The sequence below is a fragment of the Hydractinia symbiolongicarpus genome, chromosome 13 (genome assembly GCF_029227915.1).
Source record: "Hydractinia symbiolongicarpus strain clone_291-10 chromosome 13, HSymV2.1, whole genome shotgun sequence".
Taxonomy (NCBI): Eukaryota; Metazoa; Cnidaria; class Hydrozoa; order Anthoathecata; family Hydractiniidae; genus Hydractinia; species Hydractinia symbiolongicarpus.
The window spans coordinates 487,463-508,929 of record NC_079887.1 but is presented as its reverse complement, the minus strand read 5'-3'; positions in this window follow the sequence as shown (position 1 = coordinate 508,929).

The window sequence follows — 21,467 nt, the reverse complement described above, 5'->3', positions numbered from 1 at the left end:
GTATACAAAGAAAGTACCCTGTGAGTAAAGTCATTTCCAGAAGGATTTTTTAAATTAGTTTTTCACCACTAAAGCCCATGAGACTTGTAGTTTTTAAAAATGTTTTCATTTTTGATGAGACGCTGAATAAAAGAAGTTTAATCGCCGGCAAACGAAAACCCGCAATTTATCGTAAATTCCGGCTTGGCCCGTATAGTCAAAAGTATACAAAGAAAGTACCCAGGGAGTAACTTCATTTCCCAAACGATTTTTTAAATTACTTTTTCACCACTAAAACGCATGAGACTTGTAGTTTTTAAAAATGTTTTCATTTTTGATGAGACGCTGAATAAAAGAAGTAAAATCGCCGGCAAACGAATACCTGCGATTTCCCGTAAATCCTGCACTCGGCCCGTATAGTCAAAATTATACAAAGAAAGTACCCAGGGAGTAAACTCATTTTCCAAACGATTTTTTAAATTATTATTTCACCACTAAAACGCATGAGACTTGTAGTTTTCAAGATAGTTTTCATTTTTGATGAGACGCTGAGTAAAAGCAGTTTAATCGCCGGCAAACGAAAACCCGCGATTTCCCGTAAATCCCGGGCTTGGCACGTATAGTCGAATGTATACAAAGAAAGTACCCTGTGAGTAAACTCATTTCCAGAACGATTTTTTAAATTATTTTTTCACCACTAAAGCGCATAAGACTTGTTGTTTTTAAAAATGTTTTCATTTTTGATGAGACGCTGAATAAAAGAAGTTTAATCGCCGGCAAACGAAAACCCGCGATTTCCCGTAAATCCCGTCTTGGCCCGTATAGTTAAATGTATACAAAGAAAGTACCCTGTGAGTAAACTCATTTCCAGAAGGATTTTTTAAATTAGTTTTTCACCACTAAAGCCCATGAGACTTGTAGTTTTTAAAAATGTTTTCATTTTTGATGAGACGCTGAATAAAAGAAGTTTAATCGCCGGCAAACAAAAACCCGCAATTTACCGTAAATTCCGGCTTGGCCCGTATAGTCAAAAGTATACAAAGAAAGTACCCAGGGAGTAAACTCATTTCCCGAACGATTTTTCAAATTATTTTTTCACCACTAAAACGCATGAGACTTGTAGTTTTTAAAAATGTTTTCATTTTTGATGAGACGCTGAATAAAAGCAGTTTAATCGCCGGCAAACGAAAACCTGCGATTTCCCTAAATCCCGGACTCGGCCCGTATAGTCAAAAGTATACAAAGAAAGTACCCAGGTAGTAAACTCATTTCCAGAACGATTTTTTATATTATTTTTTTACCACTAAACGCATGAGACTTGTAGTTTTCAAAAATATTTTCATATTTGATGGGACGCTGAAAAAAAGAAGTTTAATCGCCGGCAAACAAAAATCCGCGATTTCCCGTAAATCCCGGACTCGGCCCGTATAGTCAAAAAGAATACAAAGAAAGTACCCAGAGAGTAAACTCATTTCCCGAACGATTTTTTAAATTATTTTTTCACCACTAAAACGCATGAGACTTGTAGTTTTCAAAAATGTTTTCATTTTTGATGAGACGCTGAATAAAAGCAGTTTAATCGCCGGCAAACGAAAACCTGCGATTTCCCTAAATCCCGGGCTTGGCACGTATAGTCGAATGTATACAAAGAAAGTACCCAGGGAGTAAACTCATTTCCCGAACGATTTTTTATATTATTTTTTTACCAATAAACGCATGAGACTTGTAGTTTTCAAAAATGTTTTCATTTTTGATGAGACGCTTAATGAAAGAGGTTTAATCGCCGGCAAACTAAATCCCGCGTTTTCCCGTAAATCCGGGGCTTGGCCCGTATAGTCGAATGTATTAAAAGAAAGTACCCAGGGAGTAAACTCATTTCCCGAACGATTTTTTAAATTATTATTTCACCACTAAAACGCATGAGACTTGTAGTTTTCAAGATAGTTTTCATTTTTGATGAGACGCTGAATAAAAGCAGTTTAATCGCCGGCAAACGAAAACCCGCGATTTCCCGTAAATCCCGGGCTTGGCACGTATAGTCGAATGTATACAAAGAAAGTACCCTGTGAGTAAACTCATTTCAAGAACGATTTTTTAAATTATTTTTTCACCACTAAAACGCATAAGACTTGTAGTTTTTAAAAATGTTTTCATTTTTGATGAGACGCTGAATAAAAGAAGTTTAATCGCCGGCAAACGAAAACCCGCGATTTCCCGTAAATCCCAGCTTGGCCCGTATAGTCAAAAGTATACAAAGAAAGTACCCAGGGAGTAAACTCATTTCCCAAACGATTTTTTATATTATTTTTTTACCACTAAACGCATGAGACTTGTAGTTTTCAAAAATGTTTTCATTTTTGATGAGACGCTGAATAAAAGCAGTTTAATCGCCGGCAAACGAAAACCTGCGATTTCCCTAAATCCCGGGCTTGGCACGTATAGTCGAATGTATACAAAGAAAGTACCCAGGGAGTAAACTCATTTCCCGAACGATTTTTTATATTATTTTTTTACCAATAAACGCATGAGACTTGTAGTTTTCAAAAATGTTTTCATTTTTGATGAGACGCTTAATGAAAGAGGTTTAATCGCCGGCAAACTAAATCCCGCGTTTTCCCGTAAATCCGGGGCTTGGCCCGTATAGTCGAATGTATTAAAAGAAAGTACCCAGGGAGTAAACTCATTTCCCGAACGATTTTTTAAATTATTATTTCACCACTAAAACGCATGAGACTTGTAGTTTTCAAGATAGTTTTCATTTTTGATGAGACGCTGAATAAAAGCAGTTTAATCGCCGGCAAACGAAAACCCGCGATTTCCCGTAAATCCCGGGCTTGGCACGTATAGTCGAATGTATACAAAGAAAGTACCCTGTGAGTAAACTCATTTCAAGAACGATTTTTTAAATTATTTTTTCACCACTAAAACGCATAAGACTTGTAGTTTTTAAAAATGTTTTCATTTTTGATGAGACGCTGAATAAAAGAAGTTTAATCGCCGGCAAACGAAAACCCGCGATTTCCCGTAAATCCCAGCTTGGCCCGTATAGTCAAAAGTATACAAAGAAAGTACCCAGGGAGTAAACTCATTTCCCAAACGATTTTTTATATTATTTTTTTACCACTAAACGCATGAGACTTGTAGTTTTCAAAAATATTTTCATATTTGATGGGACGCTGAATAAAAGACGTTTAATCGCCGGCAAACGAAAATCCGCGATTTCCCGTAAATCCCGGACTCGGCCCGTATAGTCAAAAGTATACAAAGAAAGTACCCAGGTAGTAAACTCATTTCCAGAACGATTTTTTATATTATTTTTTTACCACTAAACGCATGAGACTTGTAGTTTTCAAAAATATTTTCATATTTGATGGGACGCTGAAAAAAAGAAGTTTAATCGCCGGCAAACAAAAATCCGCGATTTCCCGTAAATCCCGGACTCGGCCCGTATAGTCAAAAAGAATACAAAGAAAGTACCCAGAGAGTAAACTCATTTCCCGAACGATTTTTTAAATTTTTTTTTCACCACTAAAACGCATGAGACTTGTAGTTTTCAAAAATGTTTTCATTTTTGATGAGACGCTGAATAAAAGCAGTTTAATCGCCGGCAAACGAAAACCTGCGATTTCCCTAAATCCCGGGCTTGGCACGTATAGTCGAATGTATACAAAGAAAGTACCCAGGGAGTAAACTCATTTCCCGAACGATTTTTTATATTATTTTTTTACCAATAAACGCATGAGACTTGTAGTTTTCAAAAATGTTTTCATTTTTGATGAGACGCTTAATGAAAGAGGTTTAATCGCCGGCAAACTAAATCCCGCGTTTTCCCGTAAATCCGGGGCTTGGCCCGTATAGTCGAATGTATTAAAAGAAAGTACCCAGGGAGTAAACTCATTTCCCGAACGATTTTTTAAATTATTATTTCACCACTAAAACGCATGAGACTTGTAGTTTTCAAGATAGTTTTCATTTTTGATGAGACGCTGAATAAAAGCAGTTTAATCGCCGGCAAACGAAAACCCGCGATTTCCCGTAAATCCCGGGCTTGGCACGTATAGTCGAATGTATACAAAGAAAGTACCCTCTGAGTAAACTCATTTCAAGAACGATTTTTTAAATTATTTTTTCACCACTAAAACGCATAAGACTTGTAGTTTTTAAAAATGTTTTCATTTTTGATGAGACGCTGAATAAAAGAAGTTTAATCGCCGGCAAACGAAAACCCGCGATTTCCCGTAAATCCCGGCTTGGCCCGTATAGTCAAAAGTATACAAAGAAAGTACCCAGGGAGTAAACTCATTTCCCGAACGATTTTTTATATTATTTTTTTACCACTAAACGCATGAGACTTGTAGTTTTAAAAAATATTTTCATTTTTGATGAGACGCTGAATAAAAGAAGTTTAATCGCCGGCAAACGAAAACCCGCGATTTCCCGTAAATCCCGGGCTTTGCCCGTATAGTCAAAAGTATACAAAGAAAGTACCTAGGAAGGAAACTCATTTCCCGAACGATTTTTTAAATTACTTTTTCACCACTAAAACGCATGAGACTTGTAGCTTTCAAAAATGTTTTCATTTTTGATGAGACGCTGAATAAAAGAAGTTTAATCGCCGGCAAACGAAAACCCGCGATTTCCCGTAAATCCCTGGCTTGGCACGTATAGTCGAATGTATACAAAGAAAGTACCCTGTGAGTAAACTAATTTCCAGAACGATTTTTTAAATTATTTTTTCACCACTAAAACGCATAAGACTTGTAGTTTTTAAAAATGTTTTCTTTTTGATGAGACGCTGAATAAAAGAAGTTTAATCGCCGGCAAAGGAAAACCCGCGATTTCCCATAAATCCCGGCTTGGCCCGCATAGTCAAAAGTATACAAAGAAAGTACCCAGGGAGTAAACTCATTTCCCGAACGATCTTTTAAATTATTTTTTCACCACTAAAACGCATAAGACTTGTAGTTTATAAAAATGTTTTCATTTTTAATGAGACGCTGAATAAAAGAAGTTTAATCGCCAGCAAACGAAAACCCGCGATTTCCCGTAAATCCCGGCTTGGCCCGTATAGTCAAAAGTATACAAAGAAAGTACCCAGGGAGTAAACTCATTTCCCGAACGATTTTTTAAATTATTTTTTCACAACTAAAACGCATAAGACTTGTAGTTTATAAAAATGTTTTTATTTTTGATGAGACGCTGAATAAAAGAAGTTTAATCGCCGGCAAACGAAAACCTGCGATTTCCCTAAATGCCGGACTCGGCCCGTATAGTCAAAAGTATACAAAGAAAGTACCCAGGGAGTAAACTCATTTCCAGAACGATTTTTTAAATTACTTTTTCACCACTAAAACGCATGAGACTTGTAGTTTTTAAAAATGTTTTCATTTTTGATGAGACGCTGAATAAAAGAAGTTTAATCGCCGGCAAACGAAAACCTGCGATTTCCCGTAAATCCCGGCTTGGCCCGTATAGTCAAAAGTATACAAAGAAAGTACCCAGGGAGTAAACTCATTTCCCGAACGATTTTTTAAATTATTTTTTCACAACTAAAACGCATGAGACTTGTAGTTTTCAAAAATGTTTTCATTTTTGATGAGACGCTGAATAAAAGAAGTTTAATCGCCGGCAAACGAAAACCCGCGATTTCCCGTTAATCACGGGCTTGGCACGTATAGTCGAATGTATACAAAGAAAGTACCCTGTGAGTAAACTCATTTCCAGAACGATTTTTTAAATTATTTTTTCACCACTAAAGCCCATGAGACTTGTAGTTTTTAAAAATGTTTCCATTTTTGATGAGACGCTGAATAAAAGAAGTTTAATCGCCGGCAAACGAAAACCCGCGATTTCCCGTAAATCCCGGCTTGGCCCGTATAGTCAAAAGTATACAAAGAAAGTACCCAGGAAGTAAACTCATTTCCCGAACGATTTTTTAAATTATTTTTTCACCACTAAAACGCATGAGACTTATAGTTTTCAAAAATGATTTCATTTTTGATGAGACCCTGAATAAAATCAGTTTAATCGCCGGCAAACGAAAACCTACGATTTCTCTAAATCCCGGACTCGGCCCGTATAGTCAAAAGTATACAAAGAAAGTACCCAGGGAGTAAACTCATTTCCAGAACGATTTTTTAAATTATTTTTTCACCACTAAAACGCATAAGACTTGTAGTTTTTAAAAATGTTTTCATTTTTGCTGAGACGCTGAATAAAAGAAGTTTAATCGCCTGCAAACGAAAACCCGCGATTTCCCGTAAATCCCGGGCTTGGCCCGTATAGTCAAAAGTATACAAAGAAAGTACCCAGGGAGTAAACTCATTTCCAGAACGATTTTTTAAATTATTTTTTCACCACTAAAACGCATAAGACTTGTAGTTTTTGAAAATGTTTTCATTTTTGCTGAGACGCTGACTAAAAGAAGTTTAATCGCCGGCAAACGAAAACCCGCGATTTCCCGTAAATCCCGGGCTTGGCCCGTATAGTCAAAAGTATACAAAGAAAGTACCCAGGGAGTAAACTCATTTCCCGAACAATTTTTTATATTATTTTTTTACCACTAAACGCATGAGACTTGTAGTTTTCAAAACTATTTTCATATTTGATGGGACGCTGAATAAAAGAAGTTTAATAGCCGGCAAACGAAAATCTGCGATTTCCCGTAAATCCCGTATTCGGCCCGTATAGTCAAAAGTATACAAAGAAAGTACCCAGGGAGTAAACTCATGTCCCAAACGATTTTTTAAATTAATGTTTCACCACTAAAACGCATGAGACTTGTAGTTTTAAACAATGTTTTCATTTTTGATGAGACGCTGAATAAAAGATGTTTAATCGCCGGCAAACGAAAACCCGCTATTTCCCGTAAATCCCGGCTTGGCCCGTATAGTCAAAAGTATACAAAGAAAGTACCCAGGGAGTAAACTCATTTCCCGAACGATTTTTTAAATTTTTTTTTCACCACTAAAACGCATGAGACTTGTAGTTTTCAAAAATGTTTTCATTTTTGATGAGACGCTGAATAAAAGAAGTTTAATCGCCGGCAAACGAAAACCCGCGATTTCCCGTAAATCCCGGGCTTGGCCCGTATAGTCAAAAGTATACAAAGAAAGTACCCAGGGAGTAAACTCATTTCCCGAACGATTTTTTAAATTACTTTTTCACCACTAAAACGCATGAGACTTGTAGTTTTCAAAAATGTTTTCATTTTTGATGAGACGCTGAATAAAAGCAGTTTAATTGCTGGCAAACTAAATCCCACGTTTTCGCGTAAATCTGGGGCTTGGCCCGCATAGTCGAATGTATACAAAGAAAGTACCCAGGGAGTAAACTCATTTCCCGAACGATTTTTTATATTATTTTTTTACCACTAAACGCATGAGACTTGTAGTTTTCAAAACTATTTTCATATTTGATGGGACGCTGAATAAAAGAAGTTTAATCGCCGGCAAACGAAAATCTGCGATTTCCCGTAAATCCCGTATTCGGCCCGTATAGTCAAAAGTATACAAAGAAAGTACCCAGGGAGTAAACTCATTTCCCAAACGATTTTTTAAATTAATTTTTCACCACTAAAACGCATGAGACTTGTAGTTTTCAACAATGTTTTCATTTTTGATGAGACGCTGAATAAAAGAAGTTAAATCGCCGGCAAACGAAAACCCGCGATTTCCCGTAAATCCCGGCTTGGCCCGTATAGTCAAAAGTATACAAAGAAAGTACCCAGGGAGTAAACTCATTTCCCGAACGATTTTTTAAATTATTTTTTCACCACTAAAACGCATAAGACTTGTAGTTTTCAAAAATGTTTTCATTTTTGATGAGACGCTGAATAAAAGCAGTTTAATCGCTGGCAAACTAATTCCCGCGATTTACCGTAAATCTGGGGCTTGGCCCGCATAGTCGAATGTATACAAAGAAAGTACCCAGGGAGTAAACCCTTTTCCTGAACGATTTTTTAAATTTTTTTTTCACCACTAAAACGCATGAGACTTGCAGTTTTCAAAAATGTTTTCATTTTTGATGAGACGCTTAATGAAAGAGGTTTAATCGCCGGAAAACGAAAACCCGCGATTTCCCGTAAATCCCGGGCTTGGCCCGTATAGTCGAATGTATACAAAGAATGTACCCTGTGAGTAAACTCATTTCAAGAACGATTTTTTAAATTATTTTTTTACCACTAAAACGCCTAAGTCTTGTAGTTTTTAAAAATGTTTTCATTTTTGATGAGACGCTGAATAAAAGAAGTTTAATCGCCGGCAAACGAAAACCTGCGATTTCCCGTAAATCCTGGACTCGGCCCGTATAGTCAAAAGTATACAAAGAAAGTACCCAGGGAGTAAACTCATTTCCCAAACGATTTTTTAAATTATTATTTCACCACTAAAACGCATGAGACTTGAAGTTTTCAAGAATGTTTTCATTTTTGATGAGACGCTGAATAAAAGCAGTTTAATCGCCGGCAAACGAAAACCCGCGATTTCCCGTAAATCCCGGGCTTGGCCCGTATAGTCAAAAGTATACAAAGAAAGTACCCAGGGAGTAAACTCATTTCCCGAACGATTTTTTAAATTACTTTTTCACCACTAAAACGCATGAGACTTGTAGTTTTTAAAAATGTTTTCATTTTTGATGAGACGCTGAATAAAAGAAGTTTAATCGCCGGCAAACGAAAACCTGCGATTTCCTGTAAATCCTGGACTCGGCCCGTATAGTCAAAAGTATACAAAGAAAGTACCCAGGGAGTAAACTCATTTCCCAAACGATTTTTTAAATTATTATTTCACCACTAAAACGCATGAGACTTGTAGTTTTTAAAAATGTTTTCATTTTTGATGAGACGTTGAATAAAAGGAGTTTAATCGCCGGCAAACGAGAACCTGCGATTTCCCGTAAATGCTGGAGTCGGCCCGTATAGTCAAAAGTATACAAAGAAAGTACCCAGGGAGTAAACTCATTTCCCAAACGATTTTTTAAATTATTATTTCACCACTAAAACGCATGAGACTTGTAGTTTTCAAGAATGTTTTCATTTTTGATGAGACGCTGAATAAAAGCAGTTTAATCGCCGGCAAACGAAAACCCGCGATTTCCCGTAAATCCCGGCTTGGCCCGTATGGTCAAAAGTATACAAAGAAAGTACCCAGGGAGTAAACACATTTCCCGAACGATTTTTTAAATTTTATTTTCACCACTGAAACGCATGAGACTTGCAGTTTTCAAAAATGTTTTCATTTTTGATGAGACGCTGTATAAAAGCAGTTTAATCGCCGGCAAACGAAAACCTGCGATTTCCCTAAATCCCGGACTCGGCCCGTATAGTCAAAAGTATACAAAGAAAGTACCCAGGGAGTAAACTCATTTCCCAAACGATTTTTTAAATTATTATTTCCCCACTAAAACGCATGAGACTTGTAGTTTTCAAGAATGTTTTCATTTTTGATGAGACGCTGAATAAAAGCAGTTTAATCGCCGGCAAACGAAAATCCGCGATTTCCCGTAAATCCCGGGCTTGGCCCGTATAGTCAAAAGTATACAAAGAAAGTACCCAGGGAGTAAACTCATTTCCCGAACGATTTCTTAAATTACTTTTTCACCACTAAAACGCATGAGACTTGTAGTTTTTAAAAATGTTTTCATTTTTGATGAGACGCTGAATAAAAGAAGTTTAATCGCCGGCAAACGAAAACCCACGATTTCCCGTAAATCCCGGCTTGGCCCGTATGGTCAAAAGTATACAAAGAAAGTACCCAGGGAGTAAACTCATTTCCCGAACGATTTTTTAAATTATTTTTTCACCACTAAAACGCATGAGACTTGTAGTTTCCAAGAATGTTTTCATTTTTGATGAGACGCTAAATAAAAGCAGTTTAATCTCCGGCAAACGAAAACCCGCGATTTCCCGTAAATCCCGGGCTTGGCACGTATAGTCGAATGTATTCAAAGAAAGTACCCTGTGAGTAAACTCATTTCCAGAACGATTTTTTAAATTATTTTTTCACCACTAAAACGCATAAGACTTGTAGTTTTTAAAAATGTTTTCATTTTTGATGAGACGCTGAATAAAAGAAGTTTAATCGCCGGCAAACAAAAACCCGCGATTTCCCGTAAATCCCGGCTTGGCCCGTATAGTCAAAAGATAACAAAGAAAGTACCCAGGGAGTAAACTCATTTCCCGAACGATTTTTTAAATTATTTTTTCACCACTAAAACGCATGAGACTTGTGGTTTTTAAAAATGTTTTCATTTTTGATGAGACGCTGAATAAAAGCAGTTTAATCGCCGGCAAACGAAAACCTGCGATTTCCTTAAATCCCCGACTCGGCCCGTATAGTCAAAAGTATACAAAGAAAGTACCCAGGGTGTAAGCTCATTTCCAGAACGATTTTTTAAATTATTTTTTCACCACTAAAACGCATAAGACTTGTAGTTTTTAAAAATGTTTTCAGTTTTCATGAGACGCTGAATAAAAGAAGTTTAATCGCCGGCAAACGAAAACCCGCGATTTCCCGTAAATCCCGGGCTTGGCCCGTATAGTCAAAAGTATACAAAGAAAGTACCCAGGTAGTAAACTCATTTCCCGAACGATTTTTTATATTATTTTTTTACCACTAAACGCATGAGACTTGTAGTTTTCAAAAATATTTTCATATTTGATGGGACGCTGAAAAAAGGAAGTTTAATCGCCGGCAAACGAAAATCCGCGATTTCCCGTAAATCCCGGACTCGGCCCGTATAGTCAAAAGTATACAAAGAAAGTACCCAGAGAGTAAACTCATTTCCCGAACGATTTTTTAAATTATTTTTTCACCACTAAAACGCATAAGACTTGTAGTTTTTAAAAATGTTTTCATTTTTGATGAGACGCTGAATAAAAGAAGTTTAATCGCCGGCAAACGAAAACCCGCGATTTCCCGTAAATCCCGGGCTTGGCCCGTATAGTCAAAAGTATACAAAGAAAGTATACAGGGAGTAAACTCATTTCCCGAACGATTTTTTATATTATTTTTTACCACTAAACGCATGAGACTTGTAGTTTTCAAAAATATTTTCATATTTGATGGGACGCTGAATAAAAGAAGTTATTCGCCGGCAAACGAAAATCTGCGATTTCCCGTAAATCCCAGACTCGGCCCGTATAGTCAAAAGTATACAAAGAAAGTACCCAGGGAGTAAACTCATTTCCCGAACGATTTTTTATACTATTTTTTTACCACTAAAACGCATGAGACTTGTAGTTTTCAAGAATGTTTTCATTTTTGATGAGACGCTAAATAAAAGCAGTTTAATCTCCGGCAAACGAAAACCCGCGATTTCCCGTAAATCCCGGGCTTGGCACGTATAGTCGAATGTATACAAAGAAAGTACCCTGTGAGTAAACTCATTTTCCAAACGATTTTTTAAATTATTTTTTCACCACTAAAACGCATAAGACTTGTAGTTTTTAAAAATGTTTTCATTTTTGATGAGACGCTGAATAAAAGAAGTTTAATCGCCGGCAAACGAAAACCCGCGATTTCCCGTAAATCCCGGCTTGGCCCGTATAGTCAAAAGATAACAAAGAAAGTACCCAGGGAGTAAACTCATTTCCCGAACGATTTTTTAAATTAATTTTTCACCACTAAAACGCATGAGACTTGTGGTTTTTAAAAATGTTTTCATTTTTGATGAGACGCTGAATAAAAGCAGTTTAATCGCCGGCAAACGAAAACCTGCGATTTCCTTAAATCCCGGACTCGGCCCGTATAGTCAAAAGTATACAAAGAAAGTACCCAGGGAGTAAGCTCATTTCCAGAACGATTTTTTAAATTATTTTTTCACCACTAAAACGCATAAGACTTGTAGTTTTTAAAAATGTTTTCAGTTTTCATGAGACGCTGAATAAAAGAAGTTTAATCGCCGTCAAACGAAAACCCGCGATTTCCCGTAAATCCCGGGCTTGGCCCGTATAGTCAAAAGTATACAAAGAAAGTACCCAGGTAGTAAACTCATTTCCCGAACGATTTTTTATATTATTTTTTTACCACTAAACGCATGAGACTTGTAGTTTTCAAAAATATTTTCATATTTGATGGGACGCTGAAAAAAAGAAGTTTAATCGCCGGCAAACGAAAATCCGCGATTTCCCGTAAATCCCGGACTCGGCCCGTATAGTCAAAAGTATACAAAGAAAGTACCCAGAGAGTAAACTCATTTCCCGAACGATTTTTTAAATTATTTTTTCACCACTAAAACGCATGAGACTTGTAGTTTTCAAAAATGTTTTCATTTTTGATGAGACGCTGAATAAAAGAAGTTTAATCGCCGGCAAACGAAAACCCGCGATTTCCCGTAAATCCCGGGCTTGGCACGTATAGTCGAATGTATACAAAGAAAGTACCCTGTGAGTAAACTCATTTTCAGAAGGATTTTTTAAATTATTTTTTCACCACTAAAGCCCATGAGACTTGTAATTTTTAAAAATGTTTTCATTTTTGATGAGACGCTGAATAAAAGAAGTTTAATCGCCGGCAAACGAAAACCCGCGATTTCCCGTAAATCCCGGGCTTGGCACGTACCGTCGAATGTATACAAAGAAAGTACCCTGTGAGTAAACTCATTTCCGGAACGATTTTTTAAATTATTTTTTCACCACTAAAACGCATAAGACTTGTAGTTTTTAAAAATGTTTTCATTTTTGATGAGACGCTGAATAAAAGAAGTTTAATCGCCGGCAAACGAAAACCCGCGATTTCCCGTAAATCCCGGCTTGGCCCGTATGGTCAAAAGTATACAAAGAAAGTACCCAGGGAGTAAACTCATTTCCCGAACGATTTTTTAAATTATTTTTTCACCACTAAAACGCATGAGACTTGCAGTTTTCAAAAATGTTTTCATTTTTGATGAGACGCTGTATAAAAGCAGTTTAATCGCCGGCAAACGAAAACCTGCGATTTCCCCAAATCCCGGACTCGGCCCGTATAGTCAAAAGTATACAAAGAAAGTACCCAGGGAGTAAACTCATTTCCAGAACGATTTTTTAAATTATTTTTTCACCACTAAAACGCATAAGACTTGTAGTTTTTAAAAATGTTTTCATTTTTGGTGAGACGCTAAATAAAAGAAGTTTAATCGCCGGCAAACGAAAACCCGCGATTTCCCGTAAATCCCGGGCTTGGCCCGTATAGTCAAAAGTATACAAAGAAAGTACACAGGGAGTAAACTCATTTCCCGAACGATTTTTTATGTTATTTTTTTACCACTAAAACGCATGAGACTTGTAGTTTTCAAGAATGTTTTCATTTTTGATGAGACGCTGAATAAAAGCAGTTTAATCTCCGGCAAACGAAAACCCGCGATTTCCCGTAAATCCCGGGCTTGGCACGTATAGTCGAATGTATACAAAGAAAGTACCCTGTGAGTAAACTCATTTCCCGAACGATTTTTTAAATTATTTTTTCACCACTAAAACGCATAAGACTTGTAGTTTTTAAAAATGTTTTCATTTTTGATGAGACGCTGAATAAAAGAAGTTTAATCGCCGGCAAACGAAAACCTGCGATTTCCCGTAAATCCCGGCTTGGCCCGTATAGTCAAAAGATAACAAAGAAAGTACCCAGGGAGTAAACTCATTTCCCGAACGATTTTTTAAATTATTTTTTCACCACTAAAACGCATGAGACTTGTAGTTTTTAAAAATGTTTTCATTTTTGATGAGACGCTGATAAAAAGCAGTTTAATCGCCGGCAAACGAAAACCTGCGATTTCCTTAAATCCCGGACTCGGCCCGTACAGTCAAAAGTATACAAAGAAAGTACCCAGGGAGTAAGCTCATTTCCAGAACGATTTTTTAAATTATTTTTTCACCACTAAAACGCATAAGACTTGTAGTTTTTAAAAATGTTTTCAGTTTTGATGAGACGCTGAATAAAAGAAGTTTAATCGCCGGCAAACGAAAACCCGCGATTTCCCGTAAATCCCGGGCTTGGCCCGTATAGTCAAAAGTATACAAAGAAAGTACCCAGGTAGTAAACTCATTTGCCGAACGATTTTTTATATTATTTTTTTACCACTAAACGCATGAGACTTGTAGTTTTCAAAAATATTTTCATATTTGATGGGACGCTGAAAAAAAGAAGTTTAATCGCCGGCAAACGAAAATCCGCGATTTCCCGTAAATCCCGGACTCGGCCCGTATAGTCAAAAGTAAACAAAGAAAGTACCCAGAGAGTAAACTCATTTCCCGAACGATTTTTTAAATTATTTTTTCACCACTAAAACGCATGAGACTTGTAGTTTTCAAAAATGTTTTCATTTTTGATGAGACGCTGAATAAAAGAAGTTTAATCGCCGGCAAACGAAAACCCGCGATTTCCCGTAAATCCCGGGCTTGGCACGTATAGTCGAATGTATACAAAGAAAGTACCCTGTGAGTAAACTCATTTCCAGAAGGATTTTTTAAATTATTTTTTCACCACTAAAGCCCATGAGACTTGTAATTTTTAAAAATGTTTTCATTTTTGATGAGACGCTGAATAAAAGAAGTTTAATCGCCGGCAAACGAAAACCCGCGATTTCCCGTAAATCCCGGCTTGGCCCGTATAGTCAAAAGTATACAAAGAAAGTACCCAGGAAGTAAACTCATTTCCCGAACGATTTTTTAAATTATTTTTTCACCACTAAAACGCATGAGACTTGTAGTTTTCAAAAATGTTTTCATTTTTGATGAGACACTGAATAAAAGCAGTTTAATCGCCGGCAAACGAAAACCTGCGATTTCCCTAAATCCCGGACTCGGCCCGTATAGTCAAAAGTATACAAAGAAAGTACCTAGGGAGTAAATTCATTTCCAGAATGATTTTTTAAATTATTTCTTCACCACTAAAACGCATAAGACTTGTAGTTTTTAAAAATGTTTTCATTTTTAATGAGACGCTGAATAAAAGAAGTTTAATCGCCGGCAAACGAAAGCCCGCGATTTCCCGTAAATCCCGGGCCTGACCCGTATAGTCAAAAGTATACAAAGAAAGTACCCTGTGAGTAAACTCATTTCCAGATGGATTTTTTAAATTATTTTTTCACCACTAAAGCCCATGAGACTTGTAGTTTTCAAAAATGTTTTCATTTTTGATGAGACGCTGAATAAAAGCAGTTTAATTGCCGGCAAACGAAAACCTGCGATTTCCTTAAATCCCGGATTCGGCCCGTATAGTCAAAATTATACAAAGAAAGTACCCAGGGAGTAAGCTCATTTCCAGAACGATTTTTTAAATTATTTTTTCACCACTAAAACGCATAAGACTTGTAGTTTTCAAAAATGTTTTCATTTTTGATGAGACGCTGAATAAAAGCAGTTTAATCGCCGGCAAACGAAAACCCGCGATTTCCAGTAAATCCCGGCTTGGCCCGTATAGTCAAAAGTATACAAAGAAAGTACCCAGGAAGTAAACTCATTTCCCGAACGATTTTTAAAATTATTTTTTCACCACTAAAACGCATGAGACTTGTAGTTTTCAAAAATGTTTTCATTTTTGATGAGACGCTGAATAAAAGCAGTTTAATCGCCGGCAAACGAAAACCCGCGATTTCCCGTAAATCCCGGCTTGGCCCGTATAGTCAAAAGTATACAAAGAAAGTACCCAGGAAGTAAACTCATTTCCCGAACGATTTTTTAAATTATTTTTTCACCACTAAAACGCATGAGACTTGTAGTTTTCAAAAATGTTTTCATTTTTGATGAGACGCTGAATAAAAGCAGTTAAATCGCCGGCAAACGAAAAACTGCGATTTCCCTAAATCCCGGACTCGGCCCGTATAGTCAAAAGTGTACAAAGAAAGTACCCAGGGAGTAAACTCATTTCCAGAATGATTTTTGATATTATTTTTTTACCACTAAAACGCATAAGACTTGTAGTTTTTAAAAATGTTTTCATTTTTAATGAGACGCTGAATAAAAGAAGTTTAATCGTCGGCAAATGAAAGCCCGCGATTTCCCGTAAATCCCGGGCTTGGCCCGTATAGTCAAAAGTATACAAAGAAAGTACCCTGTGAGTAAACTCATTTCCAGAAGGATTTTCTAAATTATTTTTTCACCACTAAAGCCCATGAGACTTGTAGTTTTTAAAAATGTTTTCATTTTTGATGAGACGCTGAATAAAAGAAGTTTAATCGCCGGCAAACGAAAACCCGCAATTTCCCGTAAATCCCGGCTTGGCCCGTATAGTCAAAAGTATACAAAGAAAGTACCCAGGGAGTAAACTCATTTCCCGAACGATTTTTTAAATTATTTTTTCACCACTAAAACGCATGAGACTTGTAGTTTTCAAAAATGTTTTCATTTTTGATGAGACGCTAAATAAAAGCAGTTTAATCGCCGGCAAACGAAAACCTGCGATTTCCCTAAATCCCGGACTCGGCCCTTATAGTCAAAAGTATACAAAGAAAGTACCCAGGGAGTAAACTCATTTCCAGAACGATTTTGTAAATTATTTTTTCACCACTAAAACGCATAAGACTTGTAGTTTTTAAAAATGTTTTCATTTTTAATGAGACGCTGAATAAAAGAAGTTTAATCGCCGGCAAACGAAAGCCCGCGATTTCCCGTAAATCCCGGGCTTGGCCCGTATAGTCAAAAGTATACAAAGAAAGTACCCAGGGAGTAAACTCATTTCCCGAACGATTTTTTATATTATATTTTTACCACTAAACGCATGAGACTTGTAGTTTTCAAAAATATTTTCATATTTGATGGGACGCTGAAAAAAAGAAGTTTAATCGCCGGCAAACGAAAATCCGCGATTTCCTGTAAATCCCGGACCCGGCCCGTATAGTCAAAAGTATACAAAGAAAGTACCCAGAGAGTAAACTCATTTCCCGAACGATTTTTTAAATTATTTTTTCACCACTAAAACGCATGAGACTTGTAGTTTTCAAAAATGTTTTCATTTTTGATGAGACGCTGAATAAAAGGAGTTTAATCGCCGGCAAACGAAAACCCGCGATTTCCCGTGAATCCCGGGCTTGGCACGTATAGTCGAATGTATACAAAGAAAGTACCCTGTGAGTAAACTCATTTCCAGAAGGATTTTTTAAATTATTTTTTCACCACTAAAGCCCATGAAACTTGTAGTTTTTAAAAATGTTTTCATTTTTGATGAGACGCTGAATAAAAGAAGTTTAATCGCCGGCAAACGAAAACCCGCGATTTTCCGTAAATCCCGGGCTTGGCCCATATAGTCAAAAGTATACAAAGAAAGTACCCAGGTAGTAAACTCATTTCCCGAACGATTTTTTATATTATTTTTTTACCACTAAACGCATGAGAATTGTAGTTTTCAAAAATATTTTCATATTTGATGGGACGCTGAAAAAAAGAAGTTTAATCGCCGGCAAACGAAAACCCGCGATTTCCCGTGAATCCCGGGCTTGACACGTATAGTCGAATGTATACAAAGAAAGTACCCTGTGAGTAAACTCATTTCCAGAAGGATTTTTTAAATTATTTTTTCACCACTAAAGCCCATGAAACTTGTAGTTTTTAAAAATGTTTTCATTTTTGATGAGACGCTGAATAAAAGAAGTTTAATCGCCGGCAAACGAAAACCCGCGATTTTCCGTAAATCTCGGGCTTGGCCCATATAGTCAAAAGTATACAAAGAAAGTACCCAGGTAGTAAACTCATTTCCCGAACGATTTTTTATATTATTTTTTTACCACTAAACGCATGAGAATTGTAGTTTTCAAAAATATTTTCATATTTGATGGGACGCTGAAAAAAAGAAGTTTAATCGCCGGCAAACGAAAATCCGCGATCTCCCGTAAGTCCCGGACTCGGCCCGTATAGTCAAAAGTATACAAAGAAAGTACCCAGAAAGTAAACTCATTTCCCGAACGATTTTTTAAATTATTTTAACACCACTAAAACGCATGAGACTTGTAGTTTTCAAAAATGTTTTCATTTTTGATGAGACGCTGAATAAAAGAAGTTCAATCGCCGGCAAACGAAAACCCGCGATTTCCCGTAAATCCCGGGCTTGGCACGTATAGTCGAATGTATACAGAGAAAGTACCCTGTGAGTAAACTCATTTCCAGAAGGATTTTTTAAATTATTTTTTCACCACTAAAGCCCATGAGACTTGTAGTTTTTAAAAATATTTTCATTTTTGATTTGACGCTGAATAAAAGATGTTTAATCGCCGGCAAACGAAAACCCGCGATTTCCCGTAAATCCCGGCTTGGCCCGTATAGTCAAAAGTATACAAAGAAAGTACCCAGGAAGTAAACTCATTTCCCGAACGATTTTTTAAATTATTTTTTCACCACTAAAACGCATGAGACTTGTAGTTTTCAAAAATGTTTTCATTTTTGATGAGACGCTGAATAAAAGCAGTTAAATCGCCGGCAAACGAAAAACTGCGATTTCCCTAAATCCCGGACTCGGCCCGTATAGTCAAAAGTGTACAAAGAAAGTACCCAGGGAGTAAACTCATTTCCAGAATGATTTTTGATATTATTTTTTCACCACTAAAACGCATAAGACTTGTAGTTTTTAAAAATGTTTTCATTTTTAATGAGACGCTGAATAAAGGAAGTTTAATCGCCGGCAAACGAAAGCCCGCGATTTCCCGTAAATCCCGGGCTTGGCCCGTATAGTCAAAAGTATACAAAGAAAGTACCCTGTGAGTAAACTCATTTCCAGAAGGATTTTCTAAATTATTTTTTCACCACTAAAGCCCATGAGACTTGTAGTTTTTAAAAATGTTTTCATTTTTGATGAGACGCTGAATAAAAGAAGTTTAATCGCCGGCAAACGAAAACCCGCGATTTCCCGTAAATCCCGGCTTGGCCCGTATAGTCAAAAGTATACAAAGAAAGTACCCAGGGAGTAAACTCATTTCCCGAACGATTTTTTAAATTATTTTTTCACCACTAAAACGCATGAGACTTGTAGTTTTCAAAAATATTTTCATTTTTGATGAGACGCTAAATAAAAGCAGTTTAATCGCCGGCAAACGAAAACCTGCGATTTCCCTAAATCCCGGACTCGGCCCTTATAGTCAAAAGTATACAAAGAAAGTACCCAGGGAGTAAACTCATTTCCAGAACGATTTTGTAAATTATTTTTTCACCACTAAAACGCATAAGACTTGTAGTTTTTAAAAATGTTTTCATTTTTAATGAGACGCTGAATAAAAGAAGTTTAATCGCCGGCAAACGAAAGCCCGCGATTTCCCGTAAATCCCGGGCTTGACCCGTATAGTCAAAAGTATACAAAGAAAGTACCCAGGTAGTAAACTCATTTCCCGAACGATTTTTTATATTATTTTTTTACCACTAAACGCATGAGACTTGTAGTTTTCAAAAATATTTTCATATTTGATGGGACGCTGAAAAAAAGAAGTTTAATCGCCGGCAAACGAAAATCCGCGATTTCCCGTAAATCCCGGACCCGGCCCGTATAGTCAAAAGTATACAAAGAAAGTACCCAGAGAGTAAACTCATTTCCCGAACGATTTTTTAAATTATTTTTTCACCACTAAAACGCATGAGACTTGTAGTTTTCAAAAATGTTTTCATTTTTGATGAGACGCTGAATAAAAGGAGTTTAATCGCCGGCAAACGAAAACCCGCGATTTCCCGTAAATCCCGGGCTTGGCACGTATAGTCGAATGTATACAAAGAAAGTACCCTGTGAGTAAACTCATTTCCAGAAGGATTTTTTAAATTATTTTTTCACCAACTAAAGCCCATGAAACTTGTAGTTTTTAAAAAAGTTTTCATTTTTGATGAGACGCTGAATAAAAGAAGTTTAATCGCCGGCAAACGAAAACCCGCGATTTCCCGTAAATCCCGGGCTTGGCCCGTATAGTCAAAAGTATACAAAGAAAGTACCCAGGTAGTAAACTCATTTCCCGAACGATTTTTTACATTATTTTTTTACCACTAAACGCATGAGACTTGTAGTTTTCAAAAATATTTTCATATTTGATGGGACGCTGAAAAAAAGAAGTTTAATCGCCGGCAAACGAAAATCCGCGATTTCCCGTTAATCCCGGACTCGGCCCGTATAGTCAAAAGTATACGAAGAAAGTACCCAGAAAGTAAACTCATTTCCCGAACGATTTTTTAAATTATTTTTTCACCACTAAAACGCATGAGACTTGTAGTTTTCAAAAATGTTTTCATTTTTGATGAGACGCTGAATAAAAGAAGTTTAATCGCCGGCAAACGAAAACCCGCGATTTCCCGTAAATCCCGGGCTTGGCACGTATAGTCGAATGTATACAGAGAAAGTACCCTGTGAGTAAACTCATTTCCAGAAGGATTTTTAAATTATTTTTTCACCACAAAAGCCCATGAGACTTGTAGTTTTTAAAAATATTTTCATTTTTGATTTGACGCTGAATAAAAGAAGTTTAATCGCCGGCAAACGAAAGCCCGCGATTTCCCGTAAATCCCGGGCTTGACCCGTATAGTCAAAAGTATACAAAGAAAGTACCCAGGTAGTAAACTCATTTCCCGAACGATTTTTTATATTATTTTTTTACCACTAAACGCATGAGACTTGTAGTTTTCAAAAATATTTTCATATTTGATGGGACGCTGAAAAAAAGAAGTTTAATCGCCGGCAAACGAAAATCCGCGATTTCCAGTAAATCCCGGACCCGGCCCGTATAGTCAAAAGTATACAAAGAAAGTACCCAGAGAGTAAACTCATTTCCCGAACGATTTTTTAAATTATTTTTTCACCACTAAAACGCATGAGACTTGTAGTTTTCAAAAATGTTTTCATTTTTGATGAGACGCTGAATAAAAGGAGTTTAATCGCCGGCAAACGAAAACCCGCGATTTCCCGTAAATCCCGGGCTTGGCACGTATAGTCGAATGTTTACAAAGAAAGTACCCTGTGAGTAAACTCATTTCCAGAAGGATTTTTTAAATTATTTTTTCACCAACTAAAGCCCATGAAACTTGTAGTTTTTAAAAAAGTTTTCATTTTTGATGAGACGCTGAATAAAAGAAGTTTAATCGCCGGCAAACGAAAACCCGCGATTTCCCGTAAATCCCGGGCTTGGCCCGTATAGTCAAAAGTATACAAAGAAAGTACCCAGGTAGTAAACTCATTTCCCGAACGATTTTTTATATTATTTTTTTACCACTAAACGCATGAGACTTGTAGTTTTCAAAAATATTTTCATATTTGATGGGACGCTGAAAAAAAGAAGTTTAATCGCCGGCAAACGAAAATCCGCGATTTCCCGTTAATCCCGGACTCGGCCCGTATAGTCAAAAGTATACGAAGAAAGTACCCAGAAAGTAAACTCATTTCCCGAACGATTTTTTAAATTATTTTTTCACCACTAAAACGCATGAGACTTGTAGTTTTCAAAAATGTTTTCATTTTTGATGAGACGCTGAATAAAAGAAGTTTAATCGCCGGCAAACGAAAACCCGCGATTTCCCGTAAATCCCGGGCTTGGCACGTATAGTCGAATGTATACAGAGA